This window comes from Phyllostomus hastatus, unplaced genomic scaffold, assembly GCF_019186645.2.
Source record: "Phyllostomus hastatus isolate PE091 unplaced genomic scaffold, TTU_PhHast_1.1 phas_scaffold_555, whole genome shotgun sequence".
In the NCBI taxonomy this organism is placed as follows: domain Eukaryota; kingdom Metazoa; phylum Chordata; class Mammalia; order Chiroptera; family Phyllostomidae; genus Phyllostomus; species Phyllostomus hastatus.
Genome location: NW_025334036.1, coordinates 6,794,211 through 6,809,537, shown reverse-complemented (window position 1 = coordinate 6,809,537; position 15,327 = coordinate 6,794,211). Strand labels below are relative to the sequence as shown.

Here is a 15,327-nt window from a genome sequence, read left to right as displayed (position 1 = left end):
CAGTCCAAAGGTTTCTAATCTTATTAGACACATCACACTTTTATAGTAAATATTTTTCAATATCCCTTTTGCTATCCTTCAATGAAAGTATAGATGTATAACCTACCAAAGTGCACAATCTTTAAAAAAGTTAATGTCATGCAATATGAATAATAACTTACAAGATAGATGTCAATGTGCAAATGCTTATGCACAAATATACTCAGAAGACCTAATAAACCAATCAGGTGCTTGTATCTGGTCTTGATATATTATCCAGGTTTATTCATTCTAGATGACCTTTTTAAATAAAAGTTAAACAAGTACATTAACAAGAGGTATAGAATAACCAAAAACCTAATGCCTACGAGTGCAGTTAGAGAGTGCTGTATCAAACACTAGGAACAATGTCATCAGTGACGTGATTTTTCAAAGTGGTGAACAACTCAGTAAAGCCATTTCTAAACAAGGCAAAGTATGAGCTTTTTTCCATTTATGTGGCACTTGCCTTTCTAGAAAACTCAGGGTATATTAAAACCATAAAACAATGGTTCGATTTTGTATGTAAAACAGAGCTGGACTCAAAGCCCAGGTGATTACAAACGACTTTTTTTAAAGAAGAGCAAAGGAGAAGGGCCACAACTCCAGGTGCTTGTGAACTCAGATGCCTTCCCTCCCTGACTCTCACCCACTAAATGCCAGCACAACCCTGTCCCCTCGCTGCGACAATCAAAACCGTCTCCACAGATTTCCAGAGTGTTCCCCAGGAGCATCAGTGATCTAGGCTGATCCCCCTGATCATAATGGAGGGCGTAAGTCCAACCCTCATGCAATCCCCAGCACAAGCGTGAAGGTGGAAAATTTCTCATTATAGATTACACTGTCTTCTCAATAAAGCAAAAATCAATCCCCAAAACCAATCTTCCCAGTCAAAAGCATAAATGGATGGACAGAAAAAACATGTATCCAGTCTGTTATATATGGAGTCAATGAATTCACTATTAACATGTGACAAGTAAAATTGATTGCAACACTGACACTGGCAATTTCTCGCTCCTGTCCCTAGCGGTCTGGTCACCGCCATGAAACAGTGATGGGAAGACACACAGTGAGAAAAAAACCTCCAACCCCACCCCAAAAGAGAACCAAGCTGAGAACAATCGGTCTGGGCCATCCTGCCTCCGTGGTCCAAGCCAGCCCCCAAGGCAGCTGTCCTGCCACGCTGTATGAAACTGTCCCTAGAGGAAATGGGTGAAATTCACTGTTTGTCCTAAACTTTGAGGGAGATGTGACTTTGCCGAAATCCTCCAACAGATCTGGGAGGGGCCCACGAATACACATTTGTAGCTATCATCCCAGGCAGTTTCTGAGCAGGTGACCCTGAGAAGGTGCCCTAAGAAACACAACTAAGCGGGGGTGCGTGGCCGGCCTCTAGGGAGGGAGGAGGCAGACGTAGGCCATGAGAATACAGAGGTACAGGACCTTTCATTCTTGGAGCTGAGAGATCAGGGCAGAAAGGACTCAAAGAGTTAGGGGTTCGACTGCTTCTTAGAAAGAGCACTTCGATCAAATAGCTGTTGGGGTCTCCGTTTGCTTCCACTGTATTCCTGCTTGGGTGTTTAGCACATAATAGGTGCAGAGTAATATTTTTCAAGTGAATGAATGAATGGGTAAATAGCACATGGATAGGGGACAGTTTGGAAGGATGTTGGAGGGCAGGGAGGCTCTCACTGTGGCCACAGCATGGGATAAGGACCTGTGTCTAGCAAGGGGGTGGGAATAGAGAGGCAGAGAACTAATGACTATTCTGGCATATTCCAGGCCACGGAGACCTCATGGTGCTTCTTGGAGGCATTTCTGTATTTCTAGCATGTATGAGAATGTCTTTGAAACTAAAGCAGTTATGAGACATAGTCAGGACTCAACTGTATTGCAAAGTCTGTCCTCCACTCCACCCCACCCCTGGGAAATATATTCTTCAAGCACAGGCAGCTGGGCAGTGGGATGGAACGCCTGCTTTATCCAGACCAGGCAGACACGTTCCTAGCTCATTCCAGCTAGAGGTTTCATTCTGGGTTTGGCAGTCATTTTGGGGTTTTTGTGTCCTAGAGATATTTAACTCTGTACTTAATTTAGGTTTAATAGGCAGCTATTACGTTAAATAGAGACCAGCTGAACTGATTGTTTAAGACATAGTTATGGTTGTTTAACAACTATGTGGTTTGACTGCTACATCTCAATAAAGGTTTCCCAGTACTCGGATATTACTATGTTTTGTATACGACAACTGTCCTCACCTAGCTACTGCCCTCCCTTGAACAACTGCCTGAGAGCCTGGGAGCTCCCAGCTCTGCTGTGTCCCCTGGTCCCCAGACTGCTGAGTGTCTGAGAATTCATGAGTGCCCACAGAGACCAGGAAACTGGAGCTGAAGTCACGTGTGGCTGTGCAGGGGGGCCAAGCCCCGCAGACAAAGAGCAGGCTCATGGCTGTACGCCAGCTCCAGCCCTGCACCACCTGGCAGCGGGATTCGGGACTTGCCGACCATCGGCAACGTGGCTCTGCTGGGAAACTCAGAAGCCACAGCTGAGCCCCAGAGCTAACTCAGGCACTTGGGACTCTGCTGGGAAGAAAGAATCTGTGTGTAGCACAGAGAACCAACAGAATTATAAAGGCACTGACTCTCGAGGGATTTCCTCTATCGTAGTATTGCTTCACGTGTGATTCGTGGACCAGCGACGGTCTGAGACCTGTTCTTACTGGTCCACAAATTGAGAATGAGCGTTGTGTTGCAATCTGAAATTGTCACGATACCCAGGCTTGAGATCGATGGATCTGGCTGGGCGACCAGGCCAGTTTGGGCATCACTGAGCTCATGGGCAGAGGTGCCCATGGCCTAGGCCGAGGTTAGCCAAGTGCCCTTGGAACACACATCTGTCTGCCAAGTACTGAAAATGTGAAAACTAGTCTTTCAACTCAGATGCTGTCCCTAGCCTGCCTGCACACTTTGGGGTACATAACAAGACTTTTAAAATCTTCCCTACGTATTTTTAAAAATGGCTGATATGTTAAGTGTTGTGTTTATTTTGCAATAAAATAAAAACTTTCTTAAACTGAATGCTTCTGTTTCCAGAATCAAATTGAACCTGTTTCTTTTTTTAAAAAAAATCAATGATGTGAATATAATAAAAAATTACTAGATTGCATCAAGGGAAAATGTTATGGTATAAAAGGATATTTGTATAGCGAATTCATGTAAATTATATCTCAATAAAACCACTATTTTAGAAAAGACAGAAAGCTAGTTGGATGGGTGGGTGAACAGATACATAGGTGGATGGATACACACAGGACACACAGACACGACAGGAATGGGCTCACATCAGCAGACAGGCTGAGAAGACCCATGAGCTGCTGTCGATTAGCTGGAGACCCAGGACAGTCGGTGGAGTCATTCAGTCAGAGTCCAAAGGTAGAAGCATCAGGAGCCAGGGGAGGAAGTCCCGGTCCCAGGCAGAAGGCCGGGACACCAGGAATGCCCATGTCCACGGGCAGGAGAAGATGCATAGCCCAGCCCAAGCAGAGAGAGCAAATCCACCCTCTTTCCACCTTTTTGTTCTAGTCAGATACTCTATGATTGGATAATGCCCACCTGCACTGCTGAGGGTGATCTCTCCTCAGCCTACCAATTCCAATGCTAGTCTTTTAGGGGAATGCCCTTACAGACACGCCCAGAAATGATGATTTACCAGCTATCTAAGGGTCTCTCAGCCTGATCGAGTTAATGAAATTAACCATCGTACACCCAGTCACTCAACAACCACATGCCGATGCCAACTATGCCTCGCTCAGCAGCCTGAAGACTGAGAACCGACCAGAATCACAGGCCCTGCCCTCTGCAGCCAGTACAAGCCAGCAGGAAGAGAAACACGTGCCCAACTGACAACGACTCTTCAGGCTGAAAACTTCACCAGCTACAGGAACACACAGCACTGGAGAGGGAGTGATCAAGGCTTGTCTCGTTCACCGCAGGGACTCGCTCTACAGGATTGCTGGCAAAACTCGATCACTCCCCCGCTTCCAGTTAACAAGGAGACCACTGGACTGTGGCTGCCAGCTACAATGTTTCAACTTCAGGCACTTTGCCTGGGTCCCTCCATGGACTGGATGGCTCTGCACACAAGCTCGTCAGGCAAATAAGCCAACGCTCCCCACCCACTCCCCTAGACTGAAGATTTGGGGCGCTGCTGACTTTGACTCCAATGAGCTTTGACATGCTAAAGCCTGAGACAAATTTAGGCGAGGAAGGCCTCCCTGTGGGCTCATCGCAGGCCAGGACACTGAGCACCAGATACACATTTTTTAATCTGAACCTCCATGGAGCAAAAGAAATTGAATCGGCCTAAATCCCAGGAACAGGAAAAAAAAAAAAGGGAGGGCAGGAAACGTTAGGATGACGAAGCTACAGCAGGGTCTTTGCACTCACAGGCCAGAGAGAATCAGGAGCCAAACAGAACTGAGAGAGAAAGAGAGCGAGCGAGCAGCGAATAAAGTCATTAAAAGGAAGGACTTCACCAGCAGCTTTTCCAATGAGCAAAATCAGACTTTTGGAGGCAATTTCTCAAGTGGGGTTTATTTTAAGCCTTGACAATGAGCAGGAAAAGCCTTTGGGAAGCGTAGCATTCTGGAGGCCTGGGAACAATGTGGAGGTCAAGTTGGAATTATTTACACTCATCAGGGTGGGCCCAGTGTGGATGATTTAAACCCAGGCCAGCCCAATGCACCCATCAGTCTGCACCTCCACTAACCTCGGGGCACAGTTCCCACCAGACACATTTCACGACCCCACACCAGTTGTGTCTTCTGTCCAGAAAACACCCCCTGCCCAAAACTCTTACTTAAATTTTGTCCCAAATATCCCGCTGTGTGTGTGTGTGCGTGTGTGTGCGTGTGTGTGCGTGTGTGTGCGTGTGTGTGTTTGAAGTTACTTTAGTGAAAGCAACTTGCAGCTGTAATCACGATTTCTAATTCTTGCTAGAAAGTTACTGACTGATTTGTGAGGCAAAAAGCGGGTTTCAGCCGATTCTGGCCTGAGTGGAAGGCGCCTCCCCACCTCCCAGTGTTACACACACAGCGCCATTGTCCGTCACAACCCAGGCTCTGGAAACCCAAGTGTTCGCGCAAATTCCTAGAGCAGAGGCGGCCTGAGCGTCTGCATCGCCCCAGCCCGTGTTCTCAGACAACTCACAGGCATCTTGATCTGCGTATGTCTCCCCGAAGGCCTGCACTGCAGACCCGCCAACAGCTGAAAGTTATAAATAGGACAGCAGGGGAGGGTGGGGGTTCGGGAAGCAAAATCTAACAAGGATCCAGATGCAATGGGCCAAGAAAGCTCTTTAGAGGGACAAAGAAGGAAAATAGCTGTGGTGTGCTTCTAAACCCAAGCGCCAACCTTATTAATTGACTGTCAAAGAGAACCTGAGGGATCACTCTAACCCAGTGACGTTATTTGGGGAATGTCACCTCCTCATGTAATAGCTGATCCAGGTGAGTGGCCAGCCAGCACTAGTAGGTCCCTCTGGAACGGGAATTCCACAGGACACCTGAACTTGGCACAGTGGCACACACTAACCATGAAGCATGACCTCAAGGCCAGGGGTGCCCATGGCAAGGGCAAGTTCTGTTTGTTGGGGTGACTGAGTAACATCCGTCTCCTCACCTGGATCCTAAGCTCCCTGTCTGTCCTGCTTGCTAGTGCATGCCCGGTGCCTGCTATGGTGCCTGGTGCGCGGGAGGCACTCATCATCTCTTACCGCCTTCTGCCCGGCCTGGCCAGCCGCTGCACTGTGGCGTGAGCTTCACTCCTCGGGCCTCTCACTTTGCTGTGCTGTGATTCGGTTTCCCCACCTGTCTTCTCCGGGAAGGTCACAGCCCCAGTGCCTCACAGGCTGCCTGGCTCGCCGATGCTTGTAGAAACATTCAACTGCTCACTAAGGAAGATACACACGATTTAAAGCTCCCACTTGTGACTGTCTCTTATTATATACATTAACAATTTCAGACTTCTTGCTTTATTCATGATGTCATATATTCTTTCCTTACAAGTATCTTCAGCTTGGGAATTAGGAATAACCTGTTTCTTTACAGAAACAATGCAGGAAAGCTGACCTGCGGAAGACTGCAGAGGAGAGGAATACTTTTCCTCTCCTACAAGGTTTGTGGGTTTTTTGTGGTTTTTTTCTTCTTCAAAACACAGTTTGCCCGGATGGAGCCCATGCTACCCATGCTAAGCTAAAAGCCTCAGACTTCTTTCCCCATTTATGTCCTTAGGACCATCATCCTCCATTCTGGGTGTGTGCAGTTAATTTAACGCACCAGCCGGTGAGGTCCTTCTGAGTTACTGTCTCTGTGGGAAGCCTGACACCGAAAGCCACACTGTTCCCACTGCCAAAACCATGTCCCATGGCTCCACGGGGCTGTGTCCACCTGGGTTCCTGCCAAGGGCTTTCTTGGCTTGTTCCGTGCTCCTGAGAAGGAACAGCCTGATCCCTGTGGTCTCCAGAAGAGCTGGTCAGTGCATCTACCTCTCTCTCTGTCTCTCGGGTGACCCCAGGGTGACTGACTCTGCCACCCGTCCTCTCGCCAAGGGGTGGCGTCCACATTTCTCCAGAGGCTGCCATGCAGAGCCCTGCTCCTGCTGTGTGGGCAGAACCATTCAGTACAGTCTGGATGCATTTTCCTTTAGAACTTCTGTTTAGAAAACTGTTTTCTCTAATACCCAGACCTCTTGGTGGAGGGGCTAGATTTTACTGTCTTTGTATAGCTTTCCAAACTCTAAATTACGACCCTTCCATAGGACATAAAATTGATTTTGAGGACTGGACCAGTACTGAATGCATAGAAGTTCATTCTAAACAGGAGAAGGATGGACTGAGCATCTTTTGTTTTGGTTAAAGGTGAGAGAGATCTACTGGGAGGAACCGGCAGACGTGATGCTGGGGGCTGCCCAGCACAGGCCATCAGGAGCGCCAGACTGACCTTGCAGGTTGAAGCCGCCGCGCTCACACGGGACTTCTTCTACATCACAGAAACCTCGGCTCTGGTCTCAGGGCCTTTCCACTGACCAAACCAGGTCCACCCAGATTCTCTAGGACAATCTTCCTTATTTAAAGTAAACCGGTTGCAGACTTGAACCACATCTCCGGAATGCCTGCAGAGCGACGCCTAATTTAATGTTTGAATTGCTGGGGCCTGCAGCCTAGCCAAGTTGACACAAAAGAACAGATGTACAGTATACAGTGGGTTGTTTTTTTTACCTGTAAAACATTACAGTGGTACAACCTTATGCTAATATATTTGAAAGTTTTAATAAAATAGATCATTTTCTAGAAAAACACAAATTGATAAATTTGTCTCAAAGAGAGGTAAAAAAAAATGGCCTTGACCACCAGTCACAGAAGAAAGCAAACCAGCTTCAAAGAACTGCCTCCCCCCAAAAAAGGCTTTGGGGTCAGCCTGCTGTCACGGCATGTTCTTTCAAATGTTCACGGAACAGATCATTCTCACATTATGTAAACTGTTCCAAAGTGCAGAAGAAGATGGAATACAATCCAACTCATTTCAGAAACCTAGCAGAGCATCCAGACCAAAACCTAAAAAAGGATATAGTATGAAAGTGAATAAATTAACTTCATAATAAATGAAGATACAAAGCTCCATCCCAGTCAAATACTAGCACATTGAATTCAACAGGAGAGCAAAAGACAATGACAGCTTCTGGGGTGATGGGGTGGACAGCACAAGCTCCTGCCATCCGCCCCAGCAGGGATGCATGCATCTCCCGACGGGTGAATGACACCTGGGAGGGGGACTGGGGCAGCCCACTGAGTGAGGAACACCCCTCACTTACAGCCCCCCAGCAAGAGGACAGACCTGAGCTTGCAGGGGAGTTGAGCAAGGTGGTAAAAGGAGCTTTGTCTCCTATACCTGGGAACAGAGGCACGGGGAGCTCTACCGTTCCCCCAAATACCTCCTCGCTGTGCCCCGCAAGTTGATCAACGGTCTCAGGCCTGCCACAGAGGGGGCACCGACAGCCAGTTAGAAAAGGAAGTAACAGCCACCGGGAGTACAGAAGGTCACTTTCCTTCCCTTCTCCCCACCCCAACGTACTGAAAAGGGAGGGAGAGCCAACAGGAGTAAGAGCCAGAGGTCCCAGCCTGAGCCTATGTGGAGGGAGGCAAGGAGAGAGGCAGGATGAAAACAGTGTGAGATTGAAGTGTTCCACTGGCTGAAGGCTCCTAGCTCAGAGGGCCCTGAGGGCTGCAGGACCAGCATGCCATCGAGTCTAGGAAGGGAGGCAACACGGAGCAAGTGTGGCTGACATAAGTGCCCAAGAAATTGGTTATATTTTTCTCCTGCAATTGTCTATTTTTTTTATTTTTCTACAAGCAGATAATACTTTTATAAACAAAAACAATCGAAACTGTGGACTGTGTGGAAAGGAATAATTTGCCATTTAAGGAATATTTCACACAGGCTGCAACATTTCACCTGGAGAGGATTTAGGGGCACTTACCATCGTGTATCTGAAGAGGTGCCCTTTGTAACCATCAACTCCATAAAAAATGTGAGCTATATATAGTAACATTTGAAGAAAGGATAGGCTTATGCTGTGATCTTGCAGATTCCAGAGCAAGAGTTAATGATTTCCAACCTTAGGGAGACAGATTTCAGTTCTAAGTGAGGATGACTCCTCTGTCCCCTGGGGCAGCCCAGGGTGGATCAGGTGTCTGTCCAGGCTCTCCATCAAGCTGCATTATCAGCTTCTGAAGAGCCCCAGCAGCCTGTCCCACTCCAGTGTTCTAGGATCCCTACCTACCGGGCTTGCCCAGAACTAGCTGCCTAATGCTGAATCCAGCCAGACCCTCCAGGCCACAGCTGGTCTCGTCGATAAACACTGTGGACCTGTGCAAACTCCAGGACGTGAATGCCACCTCACCCCCAAGCAGTATCTCCTCAGACTCTCAGCTTTTCAGCTCCCCTAAGGAGGACCCTCACCAGCAGTCACACGTGATTGCAAAGCACAGGGGGAGAAGTGGCACCGTTTTCTCTCCCTCTGTTCTTGACGATAGAACAGTGAGATCATCCCCAAAGCAGCCCGGGGGGCGGGGGCTTAGACTTCACAATGCCACAGAAATGATGGGTTTGGTTAGCAACAACAGGGCCTGGCTTTGCAGGAACACTTGTGCGCACCAGCTGCACTCCCTCTGTGTGTTTTCAGCAGGTCGGACTACCCTGCACGAGGTGAGGAAAATATCTCGCACAGCGTTACGAAGACTCAAACCACCAGTCTCCAAGGTAGAGTTACAACTAGATTTCCCGGTAAAGCAGGAGGTGAGGTACCGTGCAGGCTCCTTGCCAGACACAGAAACCGTGCGCTAGCCCCTGGAGCCCAGCCAGCCTCAGCTCCTCTCACCATCCCAGCCCAGCCTCCAAATTCGTGCCTTTGCTAAGTCCCTGAGGCCCCTCGCCTTGCTTTCTGCATCGGTCCTCAAGAATCCCCTCAATGTTCCTGAAAGTCTGCTTGCCCACCCAACTCACATTTTGCTGCTCCCTCCCCGTCACCCCCTGGTAACCTGGCCAGGCTTCTCTCAGTCCCGATGATGCCTCCCTGTCATTGCCAGCCTTTATCTGGTCTGTGAGCCCTGGGTATAGGAGCTCTGTCTTCTCAAGCCCATGTCCCTTCCACCATGCCTGGCACACAGTGGGCACTCAGCAAGCACTGGGTGACGGACTAAGGCAGTCACACCACAGTAGATGTGTTCCCCTTTTTTCATCTGTGCAGCGGTGTTCCGAAGCCAAACTGACTGGGTTTGGCAGACCTTGTACCCCTGATCGCCCACTGTCTCTCCCAACTCTCTAAAGCACACTGTACACCCCACAAATCAGTTGAGGGTCATGTGATTATTGTGCATTTTGGTTAATTGCAAACCCAATTAGTTCCCATAATAAATGCTGGCATTTACACAAAGTTGAAATAGGCCACTGGTTCTGAAAGTGCATGTGATGTGGTTTCCTGATGGGCAAGGGAACTTAGCGGAATATTTATGACACTCACACATGACATCCTAGCTATTGTCCATGCTCCTCTTTATGGCATCATAAAGATTGCTTTTTACGGTCAGGCTGGCTGATATCTTCATCAAATCCCCTAATGTGCACATTCACCAGAGGAGCACTTGTGCCAATGAGTAACATTTCAGCAACGTTCAACAAAGGTTTATTGAGTGCCTGCTCTGAGCAGGGCACTGAGTAATGGGATTTGTCTCCAAAGCTTTCAAATCTGCTAAAAATATTCTCAATTTCACAAACAGTCAAGACAAAAAAATAGCTTGCTCTAGTCTCCCCTCTGGGGCCCACTGGGTGAAAATGCACCTAGAGCTGCCCAGGGAAATAAAACCTCCCTTCATGGACCTTCCAGATCTCTTGAAAAGTTCTGTCTGCAGCTGGCCCTGAAGAACTCACTCATTAAATTCTGCACACAAGCTCTGCTTCCAAGCAGCTGAGCTTTGGGGCACCCTGCAGCCCCTCGGCCCTGAGGACCTGCCTCGCAGAGTCCCAGAGACAGGGCGAAACACAGATGGCCACTGCCCTCCTCTCCCTACTTCAACACGATTCAAAGGCACCTTCAGAGCAGAGGGAACAACACCATTATTATGTCCTTTGAGCCCCCGTTTCTTCATCTGAAAGTGGGAATCGTGCTGTCTTACCTCCCGCCCCGCTAACCCCGGACCCGGGCTGCCACGCAGAAGGGGCTGAGAAGATGGGGGAAGGGGACGACAGGGGAGGAGCACGTCAGGACCCTCAGCCAGCCTCAGTGAGGAGCCAGACACGGAGGAAGGACGAGGACAGGGACAGTCATGCCAAGGCTTCGAGCCCAGGGGCCACGTGGATGGTAACTCCACAGACCACAGCAGAGGAGCCACACTAGCATTGAGGGCCAGTGGCTTTGACTTTGGCTGTTACGTGTGCCCAACCTCACTCCCCTTCTTCCCTACCCAAACCTAGTTCCCCCTTAAGCCAGTGTTTCTTCCCCCCCGAGGAAGCCTTCCTGGCCATTAGAGGGGAAAACAATCTCTCTTTAGTGTGTGTTCCTCACAGCATTTCGGAATCACTGGATGGGATCCCTCCCCACTCGATAGGAATGATGTGCCTGGGGGCCTGGGGCCAGCAGGCAGAAGACAGGCAGGACTGACACATCCAGGTGACATGTCCGGAAGCAAAGGCCTGGACTGAGAGACAATCCTAGGGGCCCCAGGGGCCCCAGGGCATGGTGAGGAGGCATCAGGAGTGGAGACAATCCAGGAGCGTGCAGGCAGGAAGGAAAGGAGTTGCCCTAAGGTACTGAGCAGAACGGAGCATGTGTGTCGGATGCCTGGTGATCCTTGCCCAGGCAGCTTTGGCACCCAGTGTCCCCAGCACCTTGCCCCCTGGGCCCGTCCCTACTGGGACACCCCCTTTCAGGCAATCAACAACGCCACCTCTCCTACCCCCAACTCAGGATTATGTGCCTTTGATGACTGAAGGGAAAATGAAACGCTCCACCTAAAAGCAAATAGCAACATTCTTTAAACATGTTTCTTTTTGGTGCCTGGCGCATAGCCCTGTCTGCCGGCTCCAGGCTACCCCTGGCATTGCCTAATAAAACCTTCTGAAGCAGAGCTGACGGGGGCATTTTACCTGGGGAGAAAAGCTATTGATTGTTGACATGCTGCTGGCTCCTTGGGTTTCCGATATCAATAGCTCATCAATGCCTCCTGAGTGTTGAACAACTTGCCTTCTCTGCACTCCGGACAGAACAAGAGCAGTTCCAACCGTGGGAAAGAAAGAAGAGCTCGCCCATGCGAGTACAGATTGTCTTTGTTTCAAATAACCTGGTTTTCACGGCCCGGTATTTATTACTCATTTATTCACCTCCCCAACACCCACTATGACGCATGACACACTGAATTTGAATCTCCTTCCCTTCACCAAGAAACCGAAGGCCCTGCTGACACAGGCGCCCTGGAGTGTCGTGGGAGGTTCCTACACAGGTCCAGGGGGTGGCCCTCATAGACACAGTTTCGCACCTGGTCACAAGGGCCTCAGCCACCTCTCTCAATGTCATCAGGACACCAGCTGTGAGGTATTTTAAATGCAAGCACTGTGGACTAATCAGGTCCGGTGGCTGTCATCTCCCTGGGAAATCTCAACCCCATGGGACCAGCTTCGGCCCAGAGGCCGATGTTCCCCAGGCCTGCACCCACATCTCATGTGACAATGTCTCTGAGCCCCAAAAGGGAGCTCCCTGCCTACAGGGACTCTCCAATGACCTGCAGACACCTCTACCTCCGTACATACGAAACCGAATTTGGAATCTTCCAACATTTGATCACATGATCGCATCTCCTCAGACTACGGGGCCACCTGTATCCTCGAGCCATAGTCATGAACATTTCCCAACTCCTTCCACAGCCAACTGGTGCCGCCAAAGCCTGCTGGTAGCTAACGCGTGATATCGCTACCACCCACTCCTCTCCATCCCCACAGCAGCCCCGGGTGGGCTGGGAAACAGCTTTCTGACTGACCCCTCATCTTCTCTCCACTCTGCTTTCACCCTATCGTCAGCATGATCTCCTTGAAAATGCAAACCCGACCCTGACCTGCCCAGCACTGACCTCCCGGGTCAAGTCTTCCCCTAAACACGGTACGGCAGCCAGAGAGATGTGCCGACAGCTCCCCGACGTTCCCACCTCCGGCCTCGGTCAGGCTGTCTGTTCCCCAGAGGGACCTCTTCTGGGTTGCCTGCCTGACTCCTTGTCCCGCCCTCAGTGCCTATCCCTCAGCCTTCTGTGCCCATACTCGAACCTTCCTCTAACTGTGCACTCATCGTGTGCCTGTTGCCCTCCACTTCTGGGTCAGTCTGGCTTATTAAAAAAGCGGGCTCCATCATTTACCCCAGCTGCGCCCCCAGCATCTAAGCAGCAATCAGAAAAGCCCATCTGACCAAGGAGTGGAAGGAGAGTTTCTGCCTCACCAACGATGTTTCCCTTTTTCCCAGGCTGGCCCTCACACTGCCCTCAGAAAGCAGCCAGTTTGGGGGTCCTTACCCTATGGACAAGAACCCACAGGGTAATTCAGATTGATGAGCTAAAGGAAGGTGCCCCCAAAAGTTTACAGCATGGAGACCTACTCGTTAGGGGGAGAGAAAGTGGTGCAAGCCCAGTGATCCTCCAGAAAACTCCCTCTGTCCCCGATGCCTTTTCTCCAGTCATGTAGGACTGGAGAGAGTGCTGGTCTCACGGGCCTTTTTTCTCCAGTTTCTTTAGCCAGGAATATTTTACGGTTTAATGCTCGCTGTTCTTCTCAAATGCAGAAGTGTGAGTGGCTCCCTGCTGGGAAGGCTGGCTTCATTCCCAGAGGGGCTTTTCACTGGGAAGTGAGTCTGCAGGCTGAAAGCAACCTACAGCCGGGAAGTGATCCTCAGGCTGAAAAAATACCAGGATGTGGCCCTCAAACCCCAGGGCCCCAGCTCATAAGACAGTCTAACATTTAGAGAAGGGCAAGGCATCCACCAGTAGAGTCTGACCCTGACCCTGGGACAGCCACCACGCCCTGTGGCCTCAGACTAGTCACTGCGCTGGCTAACCACTAGAGTCCTCACCTGTGACATAAAGGAGTTTGACTAGATGATGTGGCTGTGTTTCTTAAGCATCATACCTCAGTGCCAATTTTTGGGGTCTGGGGCAATGGTCACAAGTACTGAAACAGTCCTGGCCTCAGGAAACTTTCCCATAAAGTGCGAGAAGACAACCAGGAGTGAGGAATACTCATACAGTGTGTGGTGGATGTCTCCAAAGGCACTGGTTCATTGAATGAAGCGCTGATTTATTAAGAAGGATGACATCTCCTTCTCAATCTCTGGCTAGCAGAGCTGTTCACCTACCTTGTTCCAATGATGGGCAATCTCTTCTCTCTTCAGGAAGAAAAAATATCTCTTTGAGGTGGAGGCAGCTGAGAGCCACCCGTCACTGTCTGTGGTAGGCAAGGTCACGGCAGCCCCTAAGAGAGGGGGGTTTAAGAAAATTGCCTGATAAGTCCTTGTTCCTTAAGCTCAGAGCCTGGCAATAAGATTCAAACTGCTCCACAACCAGGCAATGTAAGAATCTGGTTCCCATCACTGGGGGTGAGATGGAGGGAGGAAAGAAGAGGAGAGGAGGAGAAGGGGAGAAGATAATGCTGCTGAAACTAATTGTAAATTGCTATTGATTGTTATACAAAATAAAATACAGTACACACACACACAACCTAGAACTAAAAGCCAACTTAAAAGGCCATAAGGTGATGATGAGGGTGTGGGGAAGTAAACTGCTAAGATCTGGCCATCAGAACGAATGAAGAACTGATTCATGCTACAACACGCGGACACTCTGTTAGGCCATCTGCAGAAGACCACATATGTACGTGCATCTACAGGAAATACTTGCAGTGTCTCGAAGACATGAATCCACAGATAAAAAGTAGATTCATAGTTACCCACAACAGAGGGCGGGAGGAAGGAGGGAGGTGAGGGCAATGACTAAAGGGTTCAGGGTTTGTTTTGGGGGTAAGAAAACATACTAATATTCATTATGACCATGTGAAATAATATACAACTCTGGGAGTATACAAATAATCACTGAACTCTATACTTTAAATGGGTAACTTCTGTGGAAATTATCTCTCACAAAAGCTGGTATATATATAATTTTTTAAGTGCACCAAGGCTCTTGTACTTGCTGTATTGAGGAGAGATCGTTATAAATACTGATTAGTTCTAAATACTGATAGATGAAATGCTGACTATTAATTCAATTACCACAGTAAGAGCCACTCCTTGGTCACAAGAGAGCAGACTAATCAAGAAATGTCACTCCCGAATGCTACTTGCTAAACTCGTTCTATTCCTAGATTTGTTTGGTGGTTGGAAGAAGCATCGGTGTTGGTTGTTCGGCAGCTGTAATAAAGTGAACTATATGTTTTATAATGAATGTTAATTCTGGCAGTTGCAATATGTGCAAAAACGGAACTCTCCCAGTAAGGTATGAAGTAAGAGTTCTGCTGGGAGACGCTGTGGAGCAAAGCCGGAGGGACGGGGCACGCTCAGGTGGAGAAGATGCCAGAAGGAACATGGGGAGAGGAGGAGGGGGCTGGGCATGGGGATGAAGACAATGTAACTTGCAACTCGTAAGTCTCATGGACCACGATGAGGCCAGCATGGTAGATATTAAAACTAGACTCTACTTGAACTCTCTTATGCTCCTAAGACTTGA

The 15,327-nt window shown here is 49.1% G+C and overlaps 1 long non-coding RNA gene across 3 annotated transcripts in view; it reads right to left on the bottom strand.

The window, feature by feature from the left end:
* The window catches only part of LOC123809711, a 106,529-nt gene that overhangs the window by 72,682 nt on the left and 18,520 nt on the right, over positions 1-15,327 (bottom strand). For all 3 annotated transcript variants that reach the window (XR_006784069.1, XR_006784068.1, XR_006784070.1), the window contains one exon: positions 13,962-14,077. This is a non-coding gene — a long non-coding RNA (uncharacterized LOC123809711). The remainder of the gene's footprint in view (positions 1-13,961; positions 14,078-15,327) is intronic.